Raw genomic sequence first — 10,266 nt, forward strand, 5'->3', positions numbered from 1 at the left:
AAGGGGCGCCTGGGTGGCTCAGTCGTTAAGCGTCCGACTTCAGCTCAGGTCACGATCTCGCGGTCGGTGATTTCGAGCCCCGCGTCGGGCTCTGGGCTGATGGCTCAGAGCCTGGATCCTGCTTCTGATTCTGTGTTTCCCTCTCTCTCTGCCCCTCCCCCGTTCATGCTGTGTCTCTCTCTGTTTCAAAAATAAATAAACGTTAAAAAAAAATTAAAAAAAAAAAAAGAAATAGAAGTAAAAGCATATTTGAATATGTGGAGATAAATATATAAGGAAATAGTGAAAACTGTTGAAAGTGGCTGCCTCTGGGAAGAACCTAGAACAGTGCCCAGGATATTATGCATTAATCAGAATAATTTCCATTGCAAGTGACAGAAATTCAGATTAAACTAGCTTTAGCAGAAAGAGGGATGTATTAACTCACGTAACTTGAAAAAAAAATCCATGGATCAAGACAGCTGGATTCAGGTTTTCAAATGTTTATATAATGTCTGCAAGAAATTATCTCTTGTTTTTCATCTCTCAGTCCCACTTTCTTTCCCATAGGTTGGCTTAATTTTCCAGCAAGCATTCCCCACGCGGGGGCAGAGATGGTTCCCTGCATTTCCAGGCTTAGCGACCAGACTCTTAAGAATGAAACAAAGACCTCAGTCCCGGTAGTTGTAAGAGAAATTCCAGTAAGGGATCTCATGGACCTAGGTTTGGTCCTGTGGCTATCTTTGAAGCAGTCTCTTTGGCCAGACCAATCGAATACCGTGATTGGCTGGGCCTGTGTCACATACTCACCCTCGGAGCTGGAAAAGGAAGTCAGTGCCACCTGAAGCATGTGGAATAAGGAAGGGTCAGGAGAGCAGTTCTTCAAAAGGAAGTTGGGGTACGTGATGGTTAATTTCATGTGTCGACTTGGCTAAGCTATGGTACCCAAATATATGATCAAACACCAATCTGGATGTTGCTCTGAAGGTGTTTTTTAGATTAAGATTTAAATCGGTAGGGACACCTTGAGTAAAGCAGATTACCGTCCATAATATGAACAGGCCTCCTCCCATCAATTGAAGGCCTTAAGAGGGAAAAACAACAACAAACAAACAGATGTCCCTCCCGCTCCAAACCCCTGCCTCAAAAAAGAAGGAATTCTGCCTACAGACTGTCTTCAGACTTGAACTTGAAACATCAACTCTTCCCTGCCTCTCCAGCCTTCTGGCTCATCTTGTAGATTTTGGACTTGCCAGCCTCCAACAACTGCATGAGCCAATTCCCTAAAATCTCTCTAAAGATAAGTAGATAGAGATAGAGATGATAGAGATAGGATAGAGTTAGAGATAGAGATACCTATTGGTTCTGTTTCTTTAAAAAACAAAACAAAACACAACAAAACTCTAATACAGGGCACTTGAACCTAAAGCAGTACGTGAAGATGCTGGGTAGACCAAAAAAAATAAATTAAAAAAAAAATCTACTCATTGATATTGTTACGGGGGCGGGGCGGGCAGATTGGCTAATTTTTAAAGTAAAACTACTTTACGTAGAAGGGCAGGATACCTAAGGGCCCATAAATTCTCAGTTCCAAATGCATATACAAAGGTAAAGGCATAATTCATCTAAAGTGATTAAAAAAGTATTTGTCCGGAAAAGCCAGCTCCCCGTTTTGTTTCAAATATGGAAGATAATGTCAGCTTAGAGACTTTAGCAGGCCGGGAAATGGGCACAAGCGTTACACAAGAGACCCGTAAACAACAAAGAACAAGGAGTGGACGTCACTTATAGGTTTCCCAACTAGGCTGAGAGCTAAGTGGTAACCCTTAAATGTACTGAACTTGCAGGAATCCTTACACAGACACTCCCACTATTCTGGTTTTCCCACCATCTAAAGTCTAATTCTTGCTTAGGTTTCTTTTGCTTGAAAACAGGATCCTTTTACTAAATTGCAGGCAGCATCCTCGCAAGTGAAGGCATCGGTGTCAACATTTTGGGTTCCGTGGGAACAGGATTCCCCACCCCCCCAGGTCTTTGGACGGGAGCCCAACCTGTTCTAAGTGAACCTATCTTAAAAAAAAATCAATCCAGGGCCCTTTCTGTCTAAGCCACAAAGATTGCACAATGAAGCTTACTTGAACAGCTTCTTTCAAAGGGCAGCTAAGAAGATAACATTTCTCGCCTGTCATAAATAATAGTAACAATAATTGTTAATGTCACATACGGTCTGCCTTTTACTAAGGTGCACACATTTTTTTTTTTTAAATAAAAATTACTATTTCAGGAATTTTAAGTTACTGGTCACACCCCCTTGCCGCCCAGTCCATACTGAAGATAGCTGATGGGTCCGCGCCATGCCAACACCCGCCTAACGAGAGCTGGCTTCTCAGAAAACTTCCCTGAGGGCAGCATATAGTGAACAGTGAAGATTTCAAACAACTCTTGAGTGAAACATGCTCCTGATAAAGAAAGTATAACTAGGGATCGGAGACGATGACAGACCAAGTCATAAAAACTGGTACAACAAATCTTTCTGACTGGAAAGCCATTTTGCTATAGTAAATAAAAAAGGCAAAAGATTCACCACAAATTCAATTTCACTGTTTACAAAGAGCCATAGCTCTGAAACGATCAAACTAAATAGATAAAATTAAAACTTAAAAAGTGAGCAAGAAAGACAGAATGATATAATATGAAGTAAGACTAAATAGACATATCAAAAGGCAAAGAAAAAATGGTAAAACCAAGAGTATTCCGAACAATGAAAGTGAATATTAGGTGAAAGAGTATTCTAGAAGAATTAAGCAGTATGAGAAAAGTTAAAAATCAATTAGGAGAATACCAGGGAAAAAAAGGAAATAAAATTATAGATGGTTCTAGAAATTCAGAAGTGCTGTGACTAATACCCCATTTGGAAGTAAATAGGGTCCCTTCAAGCAATGTGACTGATGGCGGTTTTCTCCAAACTGGAGATCACTGCTATGGTTTAATGGGACTTGGTGTCCATGGGCAAATATTCCTAAACAGATGCAGGTAGTCCATAGAATGTCTCAAAGTCAAGTCTGCAGACCACATTTGCAACTATTAATCAAACCCAAAAAATCGTATCATAGACAACAACACAACCATGGAAGCCAACCAACTTCTTGTCAGACTGCTTGGGGAGAACAAACCCGGCTCCAACAGCAGACTCTCTAAAACTCCAAGCTCTTCGAGAGCGGGATACCCATGCGCAGAGCCTGAGAGTAGCTTCTCCTGACCTGGGCAGAGCTGAACCACGCCACAAGCTTCCAGGCTTCCAGAAATGGTGCGCTGACGACATAATTGGGCTCAAATAATTTGGGTCCCATCAATCTCAAAACGCCTCGCCAACTCAACACTCCTCCTCAACATACATCGTGGGACACGTCTCGTCTCGAGCCATAGGAGCTCAGTCTCCTGGTTTTCAGCACCCAGGCGAAGTAGTGAGGACAGAAATCAGAGAGGGCCAAGGCCACATACTGGAACGAGCACAAGCAGGGCACAAGGTGTCATACCTGGCGGTGCTTTTCAAAGTTAGGTCTGTGGACCGCGTTCCTCAGCATCTCTGAAGGATGCCACTTCAGAGTGAGAATTCTAGCCCATATTACAGATCTACCACATCAGAATCTCTAAGGGCCAGCAGCCCAGGAGTCTGCTCTTTGAACAAGCACCACGCCCCCCACCCCAACAAAATCCACATTAGAGGAGAAGCAGTGAGCCCTGGAGAGCTGGAGGGGAGGCTGCCCCCTTGATAGAGTGCAGTTAAATGTCCCCGCAGCCAAACGCACTGAACAGACCCTCAAGGTCTCAGCAGCAGCCTGAGAACCCTCCTTCCAGATGCAGAGCCCGCTCCGAAGGTCATGCTGCCACGCGTGTCCAGCCTCGTGCTCAGTTCTACTCTTCTGCTCAAGTCCTGGATCTCTCACCCTGTTTGAACCACAGTGTTAGTGTTAGTGTTTCCCAGTCGAACTAACTCTGACAGGGTGTGATAATCTGGAGTCACCGATCCAGGGGGTCCCTGTGAAGTCAACTCATCGCGCCTCGACTTGAAGGGGAGCTACGACTGCAAACACGGTACACGATTTCGTGCCAGGGACTCAAGCATGAAAGGCCACATGACTGACCACCTCTTGCACGCACCTCACCCAAGTGTCAATTTCTTCCCACGAGGAAGAGGGAAGACAGATATCGGACGTGGAGTGGGTGGTACAATCTTCTTCCACCTGGCTTTGGGTTTCCATGGAAGGTAAGGGTCACACTCGTGACCCTTCCTTACATACTCACTTATTTTGTCTCACGGTGGGTGGAATGATTTACATGGCCGGTTGAGTACCTCAGCCTCATTTTCCCGTTCCTCTGCCCACCTGCCTGCCTGCCTGCAAAGAACTCTGGTCTGAGAACCCATCTTGTCAGGGTTTCAGGGAAGTCCATGGTTTTCCAGTCCTGCCTATAACCGGGCGGGTGAGCCTCCCTGATTCTGGCGTCAGGAGCCAGAAAGTTCAGTATTGCCATCTGCCTAAGCCACATTCTCCAAAGTAGCCTTTATTACTTAAAAAAAAAAAAAAAAAAGGATATTGGGAATTCTATTTGCCATATTCTTTCCCTGTCAATTGGTTCAAAACTCCGTAAGGAAAGGAAAGTGGAATAGTATATTGGCTGCCCTCCAACATTTGGCTTCCACTTTCAGTTCGGGAAAGAGTTTGCATAAATCTCTGTGGTCGGAGAAATACAGAGCTCCCCTCAGCCCAACCCCATCGATCCAGAGTGAGGGGGAGAACAGCTTCCCGGCATGGCTATGTGACATGTTTTCCGGAGTGTGTTGGGAAAACAAAAATAATCCAAAAAACGTACCAGTGGCACGAGACTTAGGTAGGACGGTGGGTGAGGACTGCTACTAGACTGTGGACACCATTGCTGTCTGTGATGATCCATTTCTGGCTCTGAATGGACTAAATACAGGTGCCCTGTTTGCTACGTCTACCATATTTGATATTTTCTCCACACCTTCACACACACCGTGTACACATCCCTTTGTAATGGACTTTCTCCTGCACCACCCCGCCCCCTGAAAGTTCACCTGGAAAACTCTTGCTTATGCATAAAGACTTAGTTCAAATTTCGTTTCATCCTGATCTTTTTCAGACAGTTACGTACTTCTTTGTGTTACTCTAACGTGTTGTTTGTGCCTCTATTAATCGTTATGGTTACTATTTCTATGCCCCTTCCCTCCGCTCACCCCCTACCCTGTTAGATGGACAACTCTGGAAAGCATAACCTGTCTTGTTTATAATCTTTATAATCCACACCCCCTAACCCAGTGAGTGCCTGGCATGTGAGAACATGTAATAAATACGTGGAGAGAGAGGAAGATGAATAAAAAAAAAAAAAAAAAAAAAAAAGACAGGACACAGAAGGACACAGACACAGAGAGTCAGGTAGAAGAGAAAAGGAGAAACATAGGAACAAAGACCCACAAAGAGAGATGAGAAAGGGGAATGACACCATGACGTGGAGAAAAGGAAGAAAAGAAAGATTAAGTCATGGGGCACCTAGGTAGCTCAGTTGGTTAAGACTTTGGCTCTTGATTTTAGCTCAGATCATGATCTCACGGTTCATGAGTTCGAGCCCCATGCTGGGCTCTGTGCTAAGAGCACAAAGCCTGCCTGGGATTCTCTCTCTCCCTCCTTCTCTGCCCCTCTCTCTCTTTCAAAAATAAATAAATAAATAAACATTTAAAAAAAAAAAAAAAAGAAAGATTAAGTCATACACACAATGGCATAGCCTTCCCCCTATAAAAATATTTGCTAACTTGGGGTGCCTGGGTGGCTCAGTCGGTTAAGCGTACGACTTCAGCTCAGGTCATGATCTCACGGTTCGTGGGTTTGAGCCCCACGTTGGGCTCTGTGCTGACGGCTCAGAGCCTGGAGCCTGCTTTGGATTCTGTGTCTCTCCATCTCTCGGCCCCTCCCCTGCTCATGCTCTGTGTCTCTCTGTCTCTCAATAATAAATAAATGTTAAAAAAAATTTTAAAAAATATTTGCTAAGTTCTTTCTGATAGCTGGAGATAGCGCTCAATTGGGGAAACCACCCAGCACAACCAGAAACCATAGAAGTGGCGCTAAGCAGCCAAGTGGTCACTCTGAAGAACTATCTAGGACCCAGGCAGCCCTGCAGAACTGGGTGGCCATTGCTAGTCAAAGTGTAGGGAACAGAGTTTACTTGCTGAAAGTATTCATGAAGCCCCCCACACGTGGAAGCTTTCTATTTCAACCGTGTCACGAATAAATGACTTTTCTGCTTGCTAATCGCAATTTCCAATCCTTCTTACCTTCTCTCGATATTTAAATAAAGAAGAAAGGAGTCCAGATGGATTTGTTTTTAATTTTGACCTCCAAACCACGTGGCCCAATTGTGGGAATTTTAGAAGATCATTTAAACCTTCACATTTGCATTATAAGGCTTTTTTTTTTTTCATCAGGCATGCTATAAATCTGCAAGAGGAACTGTGTTTCATTCCTGTAGGTGTTAGGGATTATGCAAGCATTGCCAATAATGAAAATAAATTACTAGAAATTATGGCAAAGAACAAATAAAAGCAGCTCTTTCTATAAAAGTGCTACATCTCCGTACTATAATAAAAGACGGTCTGTGTATAGAGAAGTAGCTTGTAACAGCTAGTAAGCAAATCAACATTTTTTAGATGACTATCAGCCAAAGCATCCTGTATCAAATAGGAAAACTTACAAAACAAAACATAGCCATATAAATAGAAATAACTGATTAGAGATTCTCTTTTTTACTGTTTCCTCCACTGAGCTGGATGATTCCTTCGGCCCATGATACGTACGAACCATTTCGTGTGTCTGCCTCCATGTGTCCACGTTAGGCAGTCAAGTCCCAGTGGTCAGGGACCAAAGTAATTCCTCGATTAGCAACACACATAAATAGGCTTGTATGTCTCTCTTGTGGTGGCCACGGTGGTTTTGAGGGATGCTGGTTCCGGTTTGCGTGCTTTCTTTCTAACTCCATGCAACCATCCTTGACCGAGAACCTCCTCTTTGGCAAATGATGTGTTATACCCTGAAGAAATGCTTTAAGAGGCAAATAAGGTTCAGGCATTATATTCAAGACTCTTACAGGGCAGTGGATTTGGGCAGTGCTACAAGTCTGTAGATACGGATGTTCTGTCTTCTACTCGCCTAGGTCCCCATAGAGCCCCCAGGGGACGTAACAGGGAGGGAGCACAGAGGCCTAGTCTCCCACCTTCCATCTCCCACTTCCCCAAGAAGCCTGTCTCACCGGGTCCACATGACTCCTCCAAAACGTGTTTGTCTTTGTATCAATGCTGTAAGTCTACTTGCAATGTCCTTTAAAGCAGATCGTAGGTGCCTTGAGTGCAAAACATGGGTCTGACTTGTTTTGATGTCATCCAGAGCAGGGAGCCTGGGGCCTAGATCAGCAGACTGCTTTGTCTTGTCCTTCCAAAAGGCACCATGAGTTCTTTGAAGACACGAACTACGTCTGATATGTCTTGGTGATAACCTAATATCCCAGCATCGTGCAAATTCAATCATTGTACACTTTTAGGAGATGTTTGTTGAATGAACTAAGAGGAACGTGAACTGCCCAGACCAGAAACATCTCTGTCTGCCAGCCTAATTCCTTTCTCTGCTGCCTATGGCAGGTAGTTCTGCTACTTTTTTTTTAATTCTTTCATCAATAAGAATGGTTTTAACCATTTCAAAGTGCATTATAGAAAATGAAATACTTTGAAATACTCAGCACAGTTCTTGGCACCCAAGAGCGTGCTCGAGCAATGGTAGGTGTTCTCTACTATAACTCTCAAGCCTGCAGGATTGATCTAAGGGTGAAAGAAGTTCCTTAACTCTTACTTTCAGGGGTGAGAGGAATTGAACCCATGTGCTCTGATCGGAAAAGTGTCTTCTCCATCAAAAATGCTTGATGTGTCAAATTTATGGGTTGAAACTAAAGGGATTTCCCGGGGTCTATCTGAAAGCACTGGAAAGCACTGGTTTTTAGCTTGGGGTTCATGAATGGGCTTTACTCAGTCCATTAACTCATAAACGCATTCCAAAAAATGTACACGTGTAGATTCATTTTTCCACCCAATGATTACATAGCTTTGATCAGATGTCCAAAGGAATTGGTAGCTCAGAATAACACTCAGAACTCCTGCTATTGAACAATCTTAGGATAAGTTCTGTTTTTCCCTAAAAAAAATCACCAGAGAGAACTTTCTTCCATGAATTGAAGTATCCAGGAAGATTTTTTTTTTTTAACCTATGGTGTATCTCATATTTTATAAAACCAAAGAATTAATGATTTTTAAAACCTAGAGAACTGAAAACAAAGAGGAATCTCTTATACCCAGAGGCACAAAATATCAAATGCCCTATGAAACAAACAAATGCCAATGATTAAAACCTGACACATGCTCACTTGAACACCTGGGCTTGAAATATATTAGAAAGAAATGTCAGGGCAATTAATAAGCTTCTGTCTCCTGTCCATATTTATTGAGAGAAAAATAAACAGAGGCTTGGCAACTGCAAAAATCAGTGAGCAGAGTTTTGTTAGTTCTGCAAGAAATTCCAGGAAAACACATCTCTTTTTAAATGAAATATGCCACCAGCAGCCAAAAGATAATATGGTAAAAATTCTGTGGCAGTTCAAGAATATTGTTTCATGAGGCCAGTTCCGTAACTCTGATTTCCACCATCTCAGGTTCCAGAGCCTCCAAAACACCATCTTCTACCTGTTAGCTTTACAATTTATAAACTACTCAACTATTTCCTTAACTAAAATTTTACCACTGCTTTCCATGCCATTCCGATGGTCAGAGAATGTGTTATCTACAGAAAGGAAAAGATTGCTGATCTATTGCCTTTATACAAACTAATTTCTCCAAATGTCTTACTCACGCATAAAGCACATTGAGCCAGACACTGTGATAGGTTCTAGAGGTAGAAAAGTAAGTAAGGTAGACATTGACCTTGACATCAGGGAGCTTGCAAGAGAGAAAAAGATAAGAGGGAAAAGTCAAATAAATAAAATAGTTTAACAGTTGTATGTTATGTTTAATGCTATTATGGAAACAATCAAGACCTGTTTATTTTTTTTATAAATTTTTTTGTTTATGTATTTATTTTTGAAGGAAGCGGGTGCAGAGAGAGAGAAAGGGAGACAGAGAATCCCAAGCAGGATCCACATTGTTAACCCAGAGCCAGAGCCTAACACAGGGTTTGATCTCATGAACCACGAGATCAAGACCCGAGCTGAGATCAAGAGTTAGATTCTTAACCAACTGAGCCACACAGGCCCCCCAAAATTTTTAAGTGGGCTTCACGTACAATATGGGGCTTGAACTCATGACTCTGAGATCAAAACCTGAGCTGAGATCATGAGTCTGACGCTCAACTGACTGAGACACCCAGGTGCCCCCGAGGCCTAAGTTTAGAATAACAAAGAGGAGCTTATTTTAGTCAGGGAAGATCTTTCTATAGAAATGTCAACTAAGCTGAGACCAGAAGACAAAAGAGCTGTGTCCATACACAGAGTGAGCAAAAGAGAATCTAAGGCTAAGGAAACAGCGTGTGCAAAGACTAAGTACCAGGAAAGACCATGGTGTTTTTAACAAAGGAAAAAGGATGGTGAATTCCATCCATTGAGGGAGAGAAAGCCAAGACATATGGTTAGAGAGGAAGGAACAGGAGCATGCAAATCTTGGAGGCCATGGTTAGTTCAGACTTTGTTCTAGCCACAATGGCAAGTCACTGAAGGGTTGTAAGCAAGGGGGTAACCTGATACAATTTCTATTTTAAGAATATCATCTTTAATGATATGTGAATAGTGAATCGGCATGGGAACACTAGAAGGTGTTAACGTGGAATAGATGGTGAAGTTAGAGAGAAGTAAATAGACTGAGACATATTTAAAAAATAGAATTAACCGGGGCACTGTGGTGGCTCAGTCGGTTAAACATCCAACTTCATCTCAGGTCTTGATCTCGCAGTCTGTGAGTTCGAGCCCCGCACGGGGCTCTGTGCTGACGGCTCAGAGCCTGGAGCCTGCTTCGGATTCTGTGTCTCCCTCTCTCTCTGCCCTCCCCCAACTCACTTTCTCCCTCCCTCTCTCTCTTTCTCTCTCTCTCTCTCTCAAAAATAAATAGACATTTAAAAATTACAAAAAAAATAAATAAATAAAATTGACAGAGTTTTCTGGTAGACCACATGTGGGGGAGAAGAA

This window comes from Puma concolor, chromosome A2, assembly GCF_028749965.1.
Source record: "Puma concolor isolate L17-30 chromosome A2, mPumCon1.1.hap2, whole genome shotgun sequence".
NCBI classification, from domain to species: Eukaryota; Metazoa; Chordata; class Mammalia; order Carnivora; family Felidae; genus Puma; species Puma concolor.